The 14,316-nt window shown below is 51.6% G+C and overlaps 1 protein-coding gene across 2 annotated transcripts in view; it reads left to right on the top strand.

Annotated features, from left to right (window-relative positions):
- Positions 1-14,316, top strand: part of plxnb2b (plexin b2b) — an 80,516-nt gene that overhangs the window by 20,693 nt on the left and 45,507 nt on the right. The window lies entirely within an intron of this gene.

Below are 14,316 nucleotides of genomic sequence, written 5' to 3'. Positions count from 1 at the left end.
TATGTTTTCATTTTCTCATTCATCCCAGAACCCAAAGCGCAGGTGAAATCCGGAGGTGTCCGAGGGGGTTACCTGAGTCCCACTGTCTGAGGACCTGGTGGTGGTCTGGGCCGTCGGGGGGGGCTGGTGTGTATCAGAGAGGATGGACATCCTCTCTCAGGAGGACAGTGTCAGCTTTCACTCTTCCCGTCACTGTGCCTGCTCTCTCTTCCTCCTCCTCCTCTTCCTCCTCCTCCTCCTCCTCCTCCTCCCGCGCTGGCAACCTGCCGCTCGTGGGCGTTGTGTGTTTATCCGTGTTCTCCGTTCTCACAAAGCCATCGGCTGTGTTCAGCACGGCACCAAAAAAAGGAAACGCAGGCTCCCAGGCTCTCCCACGCCTCCCTCTGCCGTACACTGTCAGAAAATGGCAGACGCAGAAGAGTCAAACCTAGAGCCTCCTGCTTTTATACGTCAAACATCTTCTCTGAAATATGAATACTTGTTTTATTGATGTAATCTTAGTCTGTCGTTTAATATTTGATGGCCTCATATTCCCCTTCTGTGAAACTTTACAGCAAAGTCATGGAAAATTTGGTCACATATGAAAATATTGTTATGAAAGGCAATTTGAGGAGAAGTGGTGAAATCCATCTCCATTTTCTGTCCATGATTTCCTTTGAGAGTAGAGGCGCTCAGCATTCCAAACTTAAAATAAATTTAAATTCATTTCTAAAGAAGGCGCTGATATGCAGGGTGTTGCCCTGGGCAATGTATTCACCAAGACTCCCTATTGAAGTTGGTTCAGGTTAATCGCTGAATTCCACTGTCAAACATCAAAAGTCTTCCGAATCGTGTCTAAAATATAGCCAAATCCCAAAATAAATATGCTTTTTTTTTTTTTTTTTTTTTTTAAAGTGTTAATTTATTAGCAACACTTTTTTTGCAAAAGGTTAAATGAAAATTTCATACATTCATCTACAACTCAGTATTGACCTCTAAACCCAAGAAAGTTCTTAATCCCTCATGTATTGATTGATGCATACTGTCAGCATTTTTTTAAAAAGAAAATGAAGATCTGAGTTTTGTATGAATTAAAATGTCCCGATAGGTAACTCCTCTCTTTTGGTAGGGAAGCACGTGCCTGTAAAAATTAATTGAGCTTCTTGTTTTCTTTTCTCTGGGGTTATACATGTATATTTAACCCAGGGCATCAATAATGTATCATAAACATGCCGAGGTCTTTCGCATGAAGCATTAGAATAACACACTTCACATCTGTCAAGCGTTTAAACATGATGTGCTTGCCTCAAGGCCAGTCTGCCTGCTGCCTGACTCGGTCTCCGCGTTCTGTCAGAGAGAGAGAGCACAGAGCTCTGAGGACGGCGGGCGGCTGGGTGGATTGCATTTGCATATTGTGGTTTGGAGCCTGGTCCTCAGTATGCTTTAGCGATGAAACACCCCCCCACACACACACACACACACCTCCAGTATCCCATCACCCCCTGCGTGTTTGCAAGCTGCTGGGCCTCCCGGGCTGGGGGCTCCTGCCAGTGTGCCGGATGCACTGATCCGGCCTGGAGGGCGTTCAGCCCCCCCCGTGCCGAATCCGGCACGGTCCTCGTCTAAATGCAAAGTGTTTCCGAGTGCCGCGCCGGGCCCTGGCCGCCCCCGGGAGTTTGGCAGCGCCGTTTGGCTGTGTGTGAGATGTGTGAGATGTGTTTGCATGCCTAATGCTCGCTGAATGTGGAGAGTGTGAACGCCAGTCGGTCCAGCTGCTCGGAGCGGCGTGGCACAGCGTGGCGAATCACGCCAGCGTGCGCCGGGCGGACCGCGGCGTTCCCGCGCCGTGAGGAGCGAGGGTTTTCGGCGCTCCGCTGGGAGGGGTCACCGCGAGCACCGCCACTGCCTCTCAGGCCACTCTCTCCTCGTCCACTCGTCCGCAGACCGCTCGGGTTTCAGAGTAAGACGTGTCTGGCAGAGAGCCCAGGCCCCGAGGTTCAGCGCTGGTCAGGGAGCTCGAGCCTGATTGGCTGAGAGCACAGTTAGGGTACGGCACATCTCCTGCAGAATCACTTAAGATTAATTGCTCAGAGAGAGAGAGTGTGATTGCAAAGTTTTTTTTGTGCAGATTCAATTGGAGTTAAGCTTTTTGCAGAGGTTGTTCAGGTGAAGCACCTCTGGAGTTCTGGGTGTTGGGAGAGATTATTGCTCTGTAAGTGTGGGGATGGGGGGGCAGTGAAGCCCAGACCAGAGAGCCCGGTTCACAGGGCAGTGCCGAGTTCTCTTCGTTTGGGTTCAAGGGTTTACTTGATGTTACAATGCTTTAGCAAGCGCTTTTACCCAGCGACACTCGCATGGTTTGCATGTTTTACAGCTGAATATTTTAATGAAGCAGTCTGCAACCTCAAAAGATATCCTCGCTCAAGGGCACAACCACTGTGCCCCCACCTGGGATTTGAACTGGTGACCTTTTCCTTTTCTTTTCTCCTTTTTCTCCTGTTCCAGCCCCAGCTCGTACCCTGCCCCACACTGCTGCTGCTCAGCCCTCTGCATGTATGAGCCTATAAGCAGCAGCTCTCAGCCCGTGATTAGGGACACGTTAGCCCAAGGGTGCCGTGTTCTCTAAAACAGAGACGGAAAAGATAACTCCGGGGGAGAAGTGCAGCATTTTCATGTCAAACACAAACACGCACAAATGTGATCTGCCAAATTCCTGCGGGACTCACTGGAGCACATAAGCGGAAGCTTCTCTCTCAGAGAGGGAGAAAGGGAGGGAGCGAGGGACAGGGAGAGGGAGAGAGAGGGGGGGGGAGGGAGAGGGAGAGGGGGAGGGAGGGAGAGAGACAGGGAGAGAGGGGGACAGGGAAAGAGAGAGGGAGAGGGAGGGAGAGGGAAAGGGGGGGAGAGGGGGAGAGAGAGAAGGGGAGGGAGAGGGAAAGGGGGGGAGAGGGGGAGAGAGAGGGGGAGGGAGAGGGAAAGGGGGGGAGAGGGAGGGAGAGAGAGAGGGGGAGGGAGAGGGAAAGGGGGGGAGAGGGGGAGAGAGAGAGGGGGAGGGAGAGGGAAAGGGGGGGAGGGGGAGAGAGAGAGGGGGAGGGAGAGGGAAAGGGGGGGAGAGGGGGAGAGAGAGAGGGGGAGGGAGAGGGAAAGGGGGGGAGAGGGGGAGGGAGAGGGAAAGGGGGGGAGAGGGAGGGAGAGAGAGAGAGGGGACAGGGAGGGAGAGAGAGAGAGGGGACAGGGAGGGAGGGAGAGAGAGAGGGAGGGGGACAGGGAGGGAGAGAGAGAGAGAGAGAGGGAGGGAGAGAGGGAGAGGGGACAGGGAGGGAGAGGGGGAGAGAGAGAGGGGGACGGGGAGAGAACGCAAGTTTACACTAACCAGATTAGGAGGAGAATGCAGTTCTGCTCGTCTCCGTGCATGGAGTCATGGAGCAGCTCTCGCATACTCAGACCTCTGCCTGCTTTCAAGTTTGGAATCTGCTTGAACTTTTTCAGTCACGAAATTCATTAGGCCTACGGTGTCACAGTCAGGCTCTATGCGGTGCGAATCTGTACAGAGCGATTTTCTGGTCTGCTTCCGCTTTCAGCATATAGCTGCGTGTTGGTAGGTAACCGCTGCATGTCGGTAGGTAACCGCTGTTGGAATGGACAGAATCAGACGTGAGAAAGTCTAAATGATTATCACACCACGTAAGGCAGCGACAGGAAGTGGTTGAGCTGTAGCAGGAAGTGGCGGGCCCTGTGCGTTTCCCCGTGCGGCGTGGGAGCTCCTCGCTGTTCCCATGCCAGAGCTCCGGAGCATCGTTCGCTCATGGCTGAGCTATGAGCGTGACGCCCTGCTTAATGTCTTGTCTTGGGACGACATCTGTGATTGGCTGGACGTGTAAATCTGGGCCTGAGACCGATTCTCTCGTTATGTCATCGATTCTCTGCGCAGGATTAGCCTGCGCAGCTGCTGCCGACACCCAGAGGCGCCCGACCTCCCCGCGGTTTGGGAGGAAGCAGTGGGGGGGGGGGACGGCACACAGGCCGTAACTGGTGGCCCTTGGTAGTTAAGCCTGGACTGTGTGCTAAGTCTTTGCACTGTCAGTTGGTGCTGCGCCACGGTTTTTAATGACCAGATCTGAGGTTTAGTTTGTTTATAGCCCCTCTCCCATAAATCCAATATTAGGCAAGATCTGATAAGGGCTGAATGACGACTTTTTCTCCCAGACGTGGGATGGGAATTTGGTTAGTGATCGTGTTTGTGTGTAAACTCATTTCTGCGAATGCCCATGATGTTCTTTCTGTCATCACAGAGCTGGTTTGGAATTTTCTGCTTGAGGACTGAAAATCCGGTCCATTTTCTCCCGGCAGTCAGACGGTGTTAGTTACCCCTGCTAACCGTGAGACCTGACCCACCCCCAGCCTCACGGGCCATCTCAGCGGGCCTCTCAGTGGGCCTCTGACCCCTCCCTAATCCCTGCCTCTCCCTCACGCTCAGGCCTAGCGGGACTGACGGCAGTCACTGCCGCTGCAGTGAAACCGAGGGAAACGACTTCAAAGTTTATTTGCTTTGGCTCTCAGTTGTGTTCTTGTGCGCACTGCCAAAGTGACTCCCCCAGTTTGGTCAGGGGGTGAAGCTGGGTCAGGAAACTCATATACCACAGAAGCCCATCCTAGTGATAAGTCACAGAAAAGTGCCTTCGTATGGGGACATACTCTCTGGGGTTATTTGGGGGTTGGAGCCTACAACCTCCTGTATGCTCCTCGGTATGACTGATTGCCTCTCCCCTCAGGTGGTGTTCTGTGAAGTGCAGACCTGCAGATGCACAGAGAGGTCGGGGTCAGGGTCGGGGTCAGGGTCAGGGTCGGGCCTGGACTGCAGGATGTGCAGGTCATTTCCGCGGTCAGCAGCCGCTGAAGGTTTTCTCCCCCTCGGGGACGCTGACGAGCACAGGACTGGATCGATGGATATCCCTCCTGCTTCGAGCAGCAGGTCGTGGTTGCTCAGGGAGTGTGTCATACAGGCTGCACTGGCTCTGAATTAAACATGCTGCACCCCCTGCCTCGGGCGGCATGGACACCGGAGCAGATTACAGTCGGACAAAACAAATTTTTGAAGAGGCCGCACTGAGACACGCACAGTGTATGCGATTGTAATGAAAGATCCATTATTTTCTGATTGTAGGAACATTCTGTGCCTGGTTTTACGAGTGAGTATACGGTTAGACTTTTCCAGAGCCATCCAAGGCTACAGAGGGTCATGTAAAACATGGCATGTTTCAGAGAGTGGAGTTAACTTTCTCACGAGACAGTGATGGAATAGGTCCTGTGGCATTTTAACTCCCCCCCCGCCCCCCCCCCCCCCCCCCCCAACTGCTGCGGGATTCTGTGACCTTTCCGGAGGTGGTGGTGGTGGGGGGGTGGTGTTGGGGGTGTCTCTGGGAGGAGGTGGGAGGGGGGGGTGTCTGTGGTCTGGGACATGATGCGCTCCATCAGCAGTTCTCCTTTGGCATATTTCTGCACTCACACTCAAGACGGAGACAGCTGTGCTCCTCTGGGACACTTTTAGACTGACACTGGGAGCTTTACCAGCAGGGTGGGGGGTGTTTTCGGGAAGCCTTGCCCCTTCCATTTCCCCCACACAATCCTGGCTGAAGAAAGGAAACTGTGTTTTCAGGGTGTAATTGTTATGTTTTCTTGGTAGTCGGTGCCTTCGGAGTAATATGAAACAGCCAGACTAGGAATTTGAAATATTCTGAGAAGAACCAGATGTGTAACCTTGGCCATATTCTGTGTGTGTTTATACCTCACAGTGTCTGACCTCTGCCTCGCTCTCTGCCTCGTGTTCATACTGTTGGGCTGTGTACTGGCATACCTGTGATTCAAGTACACTGATAGGAGGAATTGAGATGTGAGTTATTGGCAAAGGTCAGGACAGCCCTTTGGTTGTTTAATCAAAGAGGAGCATTCTTGGTTTTCTGCCCTCTTTGTGCAGTCTGAACTGGGCTCACACATGGATTAAAAAATTCATCCTTAGTTTTGATACCTCCCCATCTCTGCAGAATTCAGACTGCGGATTGATTTTTCACCACTGGGTTTGTAAAGCCTCGAGGCTGACCCGTGCTAGCCGGTGCACCTCTCTGAGCCCGGCAGTAAGCTGCTCTGGACTGAGTGGGAAATGTTTGTTAGCCTTTCCGGCTGGTGTGTGGTGTTGCAGGCAGTTATGTAACGAGCCGCTTGACGAACAGAGGCTAATTATGCCCTTTGGTAGCATGAGCGAAAGATTTGTTTCAGTCATAATCACACGGCTATTCCAGCACTCTGCGTGGCGGCAGAGCAGTGGTGTTAGCGGGGGGATGTTGCAGGGCCGGGGGGGTAATCTGTGTTAAGCAGCCGTCAGGGTGGAAAACGGGGTACTGCTGGGTGCCATTCCCTCCAGAGTTACGCTGTTGACTGTCCACAGAGAGGCAAACGGCCGGACACCCACACACACACACGGTGCACACGCACACACGCACGCACGCACACACATGCACAAACACAGGCACGCACGCACGCGCACACACACATGCACAAACGCACGCACGCGCACACGCATACACACCTGCACACACAAACACGCACGCACACACACACACACGCACACACACGAACATACACAAATGCTCACACTACCAATCTCATCCCTCTGAGAGACTCTCTGGAAGGACAGAGAACAATCGGCCATTAGCAGTGAGCGAGAGAGAGAGAGAGAACGCCACAGGGCACTCCAGCTTTGTGATTCTCTCTGCTTTCCTGAAAAGTGCTGGGCTGTCATCGCCCGGCGCAGGTAATTGCAATTTTTTTTTCTTTCAGGAAAAAAAAAGTCAATTTTAAGATATCCTCTGACAGGGGTGTTTTTTTCCCCCTCCCCCCCTCTCCCCCCCCTCCCTGGCAGTTCTTTCATGTTGGGAGTCTGGAGAGTGGAGCTGAAATTAATTGGGTCACAGTTTAATAATGACAGCGGCTCCCGTCGCTGCTGCAGAGGTTTATTGAATGTGAAGAGCAGCAGGTTCCAGACGGGCAGGTTCGGGCCCGGTGCCGCGGAACCCGAGGACCCGAGAACCCGAGTCTCCCACTGCTCCGCCCCGCCCCGCGCACGGGCACACCTGGCTCCGAATCGGCAGACTGCCGTTACCGTGACAGGCCCAGGAAAGGGGGAACCTCCTTGTTTCGGTGGTTTACTCACTGAGCTGCGGGTGATCTCTAAGGAGGTTTACGCAGACAGCTGGGTAAATTAGCCATGGGTGTTCGGCTTAGAGTGGCGGTTTATCAGACATCAGAAGTGGTGGGTGCCAGTCAAAACTCTGCCACTAACGACCTGACCACAAGCACATCAAATGGGTGCCGCAATTTATCCCACAAATAATGGATTACATATTCAGCAATGTCCTCCGATGGTTAAAATTTGCATTTATTTGAAGAAAAACAACTAATGAGTGTGCTCCAGTGGGAACGGTTCTGTATGTGGGACAGCTTTGTGAAGAGCACAGAGTGAATGAGTCTTTGTTGGGGAGAGGGTTAAGTCTTAGGTTTGATCCTCTGTCTCAGAGTTAATGCCTTTAACTCAATAGCCGAGGACCTTGGGATCTTTTGCTTATACTGAGGCTCCGTGCTGTATGAGGTATTGTGTGGTGGAGGTTATGACACAGAGCAATATCAGCACAAAACTGGTTTAGCATACCATGCAGTAGCAGCTGGAATGGAACAGCTACCTGTTCCATACCTCCATAGCCATTCCTCCATAGCCTGGGGTCCCTGCCCTGTGAACACATGAATCTTCACCCCTTCACTCGGTGTTGGCAGCACAGAGATCTCACCTCCCGCTGAGGCTGCTCTCCCTGACTGAGCGTGTGTTTCTGCACAGAGTGAGGACACAATCTGTTAATGAGCTGCAACCACAGGGGGCAAAGATACACTCTCTCTCCCCCTCTCCATCTCCATCTCCCTCTATCTCTTTCCCCCCTTCATCTCCCTCTTCCTCTCTCTTTCTTTCTATCCCTTTCCCTCCTCCTCTCTCTTTGTCTGTCTTTCTGTCTGCCTTCCTTTCCTCCTTTCCATCTCTGTTTCTCCCACTCCCGGTGGCTCTCCCTCCTCCTCTCTCTCCCTCTCTCCCTCTCTCCTGTGTCTCGGAGGGCTCTCCCAGGCCTCCCTGTTTGCTGGGGCTGTGGAGGGTATCGCTGCCAGCTGTCTCACCGGTGGCTCGCTGCCAGCCGCTCACGTCGTGTGGATTTCTTCCCCTCTGTCATTTATCTGCTTCCATCTATTTATTCATTTGTGTTGAAGATTATGGATATGGATGTTTCTGTTTGTTTGTTCTTCATTTATTTTTTTGTGTTTTTGTTTGTTTCCACGAGCGTTTCTGGCGCTGGTGCTGGCACTGAGACCCGTTGTCTTGGGCGTGCCCCAGTCCAGTCTCCGCTGAGCGTGGCGCCAAGGTCAGGCCAGGCGGAGAGTGCCCAGGTCTGCAGTCTGTTAAACGCTGCCCGGGCACCCGCCCCACGCCCTCTGTCCCGCCTCCTCTCACCGCCCGGGGAAAAAACGCAGAGATGGCCGAGTCTGAACAAACTCAGCAGAGTGACCTTTCATTGTGCAGAGAAATGCTCCCGGTTCAGCAGCAACGCTGCTCTGTGCCAGAGACACCTTTCCTTTGCATCTGCTTTTCAGGATATGAAATACGGAGGCATAATAAACCTGAAGCAGAGACACCAGGCAGCCAGTCAGGTCCTACTCCAGGGGTTTTGATTAGTGTAAACGTCTCGCTGGTGGAGCCTGGTTCTCAGTGTCTCTCTGTGATGCAGCTGGAAGATTCTGCAAGTCGGAGCTGCACTTTTTCTGACCCCAGCTTTTTCCCAAACACTGGCCTTGCCAAGTGAGAGGCAGAGAGATGCCAGATAAAAACATATTAGTCTTCAGAAGTGAGCTGGTCGGTCTCGCTGTGTGGGGCACAGTGCCCTGGTAAAGTGATTCAGCTCGGCTGTCTCGCTCAGGGTTAATTGCTCTGAGCTGCCAGCACTTTATGAATGAAGGCAGTGCCAGGCTGAGTTTCAGCAACGCAATCTGAACTGCCTCCCGTTGGAGGAACTACTTATGTGGCCTTTCAGCTCAGTCAGAACACAAACACTTGAGTCATGTCATGTCTTATTTATTGTCTTATAGGTTATTTTAAGGTGTGGAAGGCAGAACACCAAAAGAGCGATTTCTGTGTCTGTGTGTCTGTGTCTGTGTCTGTGTCTGTGCCTGTGCCTGTGCCTGTGCCTGTGCCTGTGCCTGTCTGTCTGTGTGTGTGTCTGTGTCTGTCTGTGTGTGTGTCTGTGTCTGTGTCTGTCTGTGTCTGTGTCTGTGTCTGTCTGTGTCTGTGTCTGTCTGTGTGTGTGTGTGTCTGTCTGTGTGTCTGTCTGTGTGTGTGTCTGTGTGTGTGTCTGTGTGTGTGTGTGTGTCTGTGTGTGTGTGTGTGTTTGTCTGTGTGTGTGTGTGTGTTTGTCTGTGTGTGTGTGTGTGTCTGTGTGTGTGTGTTTGTGTGTCTGTGTGTGTGTGTGTTTGTCTGTGTGTGTGTATGGGTGTGTGTGTGTGTCTGTGCCTGTGTCTGTGCCTGTGTGTGTGCCTGTGCCTGTGTGTGTGTCTGTGTTTGTGTGTGTGTGTCTGTGTTTGTGTGTGTGTGTGTTTGTGTGTGTGTGTCTGTGTTTGTGTGTCTGTGTTTGTGTGTCTGTGTTTGTGTGTGTGTTTGTGTGTGTGTTTGTGTGTGTGTGTATGGGTGTGTGTGTGTGTGTGTGTGTGTGTGTCTGTGTCTGTGTGTGGCACACGGTGTTTCACAGCCTGCTGCTGTACCTGTAGCATCAGGGCCCAGTGCTCAGGATGGCCTTCCTTCTGCAGAGGGATCCTCTCACACAAAACCGATTTCTTTCAAAGGAAGCGCGGAGAGGATTGCTCTGATCTCACTGATACGCCGTGGAAGTGATCAAGCACCATCTGGCTGCGTTTGATCTCAGCATATGGGCATCCTCTTCTACACTGAAATACTGCTTTTTAAAGAAATGAGGTGCTTGCTGGATTATGTCACTTGTAGAGTGGTTCTCCTCAGGCTGAATAAGGTATAGCTATAGCAGTAATGGGTAGGCAGGACGTATCCGTATACAGATTCAGTGTTGCCTGGTGGAAAACGCGTACACTGAGATTCTTTGTTACAAGTGCTCTTAAAATAAATGCAAATGGAGTGTAGACACAGTAGAAGGTAATGAAATCTAATTGATCATTTTCTATTTTGACGGCAGCTCCCAGTTCAGTCAGGCAGTACAGTTCTCTAACTGACCTGGGTACAGACTGGCGATGGTAGAGTAACCTCTACCCAGTTCTGCAGGCTGTGTGGAGACTGACCTCCGGCCCCTGCTCAGCCCACTGCAAAAGCAGTGCTAATGTTTCACTGTCAGGGGGAAAATGAGAACAGAAGCCACATTGGTTGTGTTTCCCTGTACCTGTCTGCATGGGGAGAGTCTTTTATTAGTCTTTGTTAGTGGTCTAGAGGAGAGACAGTGCATGGATTGTGTTTTACTTTTGATTTTCTGTTTGTGAACTTGGTTTAGAAATTAAAAACTTCTTGGCGTTCAGTAAATCTGGACGTTGTTTACACCAAGAAACCAGACAGTCAGAGTGGACCATTCATATTACAGCTGATTGTTTCCAGGAATCGCATCTATTTCAATAAATTCTTTGGCCAGTCAGTGATTTGTTGATGGAACATATATTGTAAACAGGTTAGACAACATAAATCAGAGCCCATGCTTTTCAGATGAAAGAATGGAATTGCAAAAAGAGGGGAAAAAAAAATCCAGATCTCTTCTGATTCAGCCAAATGGAACGCTACTGCAGTTCTGAAGCAGAATGAGGTTAGCTGCTGTTTACTGCGTGTGGAAGTACAGCAACACACACATGCATTTACCACACCTGAAACCTTAGGGTGGCAAAAACATTTCAGCCAGATTTACCAAACTACCTTCAGTGTAGCTATCTGTAGAACAGAAACACACCTCCATGGGACAGTTTGCTTGCGTTTCTGTCTGCTGTTGTTTCCTGAGAACTCATTGGCAGTGTGTTTTCGCTCAAGGCTTTCATTGCCTTTTGAAACCGCTTTCCTCCTTTTCCTCATCCTGCCAGTGTGAGATGAAGCTGCTATCTCGTCTCTGATTGGCTCTTTTGCAGGTCTGCTGGAGGACTTCCTGAAATCTGGCTGCAGAAAGGTATAGAGCCTCACTAGGAGCTGAGCTGCTGGGAGGAAAAATCATGTTTTCAAATAGAATTTTAGGCACTTTTGGCTCCTTTTTTTCAGCACATAAATTAATTTGGGGGAGTTGTCGCTTTGCGTTAAAGCATGAAGTTGCGTATGAGAGGAGTAGGAGACCCAGGCTCTGGTTGCCATGGGAGCGCAGCTTATTGTAGACTTGGGTACCAGCTGTAGTTCTCCTGCCAAATCCTCTGCCCACTTATTTCCTGTATGTGGGTAAAGGCTAGGGGGAAAGAAGTCCTTTTGGAATTTGTCTGCAGGGTTTTTTGCGTAATACCTTCTTTGGAATTGTTTTGACATGCGCTTCAAAAAACTCCTTTTCCCTGATGTTGTGCCTTCATGGTGTCTCCAGGGGAATTCTTCCATGTCACTCCCTCAGTGAGAGCAAACCCCATACTGCCTGTTCCTAAGCAGACTCACAGGTAAATAGTGTCTCTGATCTCCTCGCTAAAGACCGTTGATACAAGCTGCTTTACGGAGGGATTTTTTAATTAAACTTTGTTTAAAAGCAGCATGCTCCTCATAACCCACCCCTAATAACAAAAAAAACCGTCCTACCGCCAAACGGCCTGACCGCTCGATAGGTGTCCCACTGGGCACACTCACACATCCTGCGGTCACAATGCCGCGTGCACCGTCCCGCAGGTCCCCCGGTTTTAATCACATTCTGGGGGCGCACCTGTGAAGGCAGATGTCTGCCGGAGCTGCCGGCTGCCAGCTGCGCGCCTCTCCAGGCCTGTCCCCGTCGGCATGGCGATGGCAGCCGCACGGCCGGCCTCCCGAACAAGCCCCCACAGCTGATTGGGCGATGGGCAGGAAGCCCGCGCTGGACGCTCTTGGTTTTGGTAGCATGTGCCTCTCCTGTGATTCAGGAGGAAAACGGCTTAGTCATGGCTGCAGACGGCCTGCACTCGCTCCACAGGCTCCGCAGAGCAGGCGGAGTGTGTTAAACGCGCTGGTGATGTTCTCGCAGGGCTCCTATTCGCTGGAGTATGTGGAACGTGGTCCCGCTCCAGTCTCTCGTTCCCCGTTTCCACCCAGCCGGTTCAATCCGGTTCTCCTCGGCGTTCTGACCCGTGGCGCTCAGTGGGGTGTTTTCTGATAGGACAGCTGCCTGACGATGCGTTTCTGTTATTCCTCATTCTGCCCACACTGAGGAGGGCGAGAGACGCCACTCCCTGTCCCAGAGACGCGGTACAGCCCGGGCCCCAGCTGCAGCAGCACATGGTCCTAACCTCACCCTCCTGCCCCTCTTTTAACCCTCACTAAAACCACACCTACGGTTTCTGGCCTGCAGTTTCCCCTCACAAAGCCTGGGAGGGAGTCCTGTGTGTAACATCAGAGCAGCTTGTGAGTGGTTCAGGCGCATTACTCCCCCGATCCGCAGAGACCACCAGTGCGCCTGAGCCTGTCCGCACTTCCCTGTCAGGACCCACTCTGGGTCCGATCTCAGACCGACCTCTGTGATGGCACCACAGGGATTCCTCACCGACCCCGCTGCCCTGCAGGTACCTTACTCCAGCTCTCATCTGAGTTCTCACACCGGCCTGGGAGTGGCTGGAGAGGTCCTTTAGAGACACAGAAGCTGTTGTACATCAGCGTCGTTTCAACAGCGGTTTCCTAAAACGGGCCACAGGCTGTGTAAACGCGCTCACGTCACGCGGGGGTGAGGTTAGCGCAGGTGTGAGGAGATATCTCTCGCCAGTGCATTTGTAGGTCATGTGGCTTCCCCTGTGCTGGTCGCCGAGGCAGAGGTTGGCATGTATTTCATCATTTAGTTTATACTTCATGATTTCATGAGTTTTTACCGCTTCAGTTCTGCAGGTAGTCTGTGCGCAGACAGCGCAGGAGTATGTAATGATGGAAAAGGAATGAGATGTGCTTTGTTGCTGTCAGATTGCTGTCGTTCTCTGAGATGTGCTTCTGCTTTAATAGATTCAGTTCAGTTGAAAACGAAATGCTACTGCATTAAATAGACTGCAATTCTCTGCTCATCATTCAGGATTTCAGCAGGGCGGTTCTTCTGTGTTTCTCTCTCAGCGGAGCGGAGGAGCTGTTGACTCTGAAAGCTGAACACTTCGAGATGCATACTGCAGCCGAAACACAAACACAATTCTAATCTAGTAGCCTAATGTATGACGGGGTAAGATCACTGTAAAATCAAATATTGTTAATGTCAGATAATTAACATCAGCTGCCATTGATAAACTATAGTCCTTCCCCTACTATTAAAACACCCATGATTCTATTATAAATGGGTTATGCTTTAGATGTGGAGTGTGTGTAACTCCTTGAGCGTGTTTGTATAGCTCGGCCGTTCTGTGTGTACTGCAGATGATATGAAAACAAACATGTTTTTGAGTTGCGGAGCGGACACTTGGGCAGGACGCAGATGTTTGGACAGTGTAAGAGGATGCTGGACGGTCTTGCTGCAGAGCCGAAGAGATTAGGCTTTAATGTGCGCTAACATCTGGCTTTAAATTATCTTGTGTATTTGGCTAACAGTGTTATCCAAGCGAAACTTACAAAGGCTAAATCCTATTTAGGCGGTTTTTGGGGCACTCTGGGATGAGAGAGGCTCGCCCTTCAGGGTAGAGAGGGGGTCGGCGAGGTCAGGGGTACACCTGGGACTTCGGCCCCGCCCTCTCCGGTCGATCTCCAGCCGTTTACGGCACTTGGAGGTGCGAGGGCATGTTTCCGATGTGTTTCAGATGTGCAGTCTCCGGATGGGCGGGGCCTCTTTCGTGTTGCTCTGTGGCCTCCCATTGGCTGTTGGAGGGGAGTTAGGGACAGCGTCCCAGTCCTGAGGGAGTTTGGGGGAGGGGGGGGTGATTTGCAGTGGTCAGATAGTGTTGACAGGGAGCCAGGCCAGAGAGGAGCTGATTCTCCCTACCCAGAAGTGTCATTGCTCCTCTGTGCTGGGTTAATGTCAGGGGCCTGCAGTTAATATGGGAGTGGGCTGCAAGTTAATGTAAGGGGTGTGAAGTTAATATGGTGGGGAGTGCAAGTTAATATCGGGGGCCTGCAGTTAATATGGAGGA

The sequence above is a fragment of the Megalops cyprinoides genome, chromosome 23, assembly GCF_013368585.1.
Source record: "Megalops cyprinoides isolate fMegCyp1 chromosome 23, fMegCyp1.pri, whole genome shotgun sequence".
NCBI lineage: Eukaryota > Metazoa > Chordata > Actinopteri > Elopiformes > Megalopidae > Megalops > Megalops cyprinoides.
Note: the sequence above shows the minus strand (reverse complement) of the source record. Positions and strands in the feature narration are given on the sequence as shown.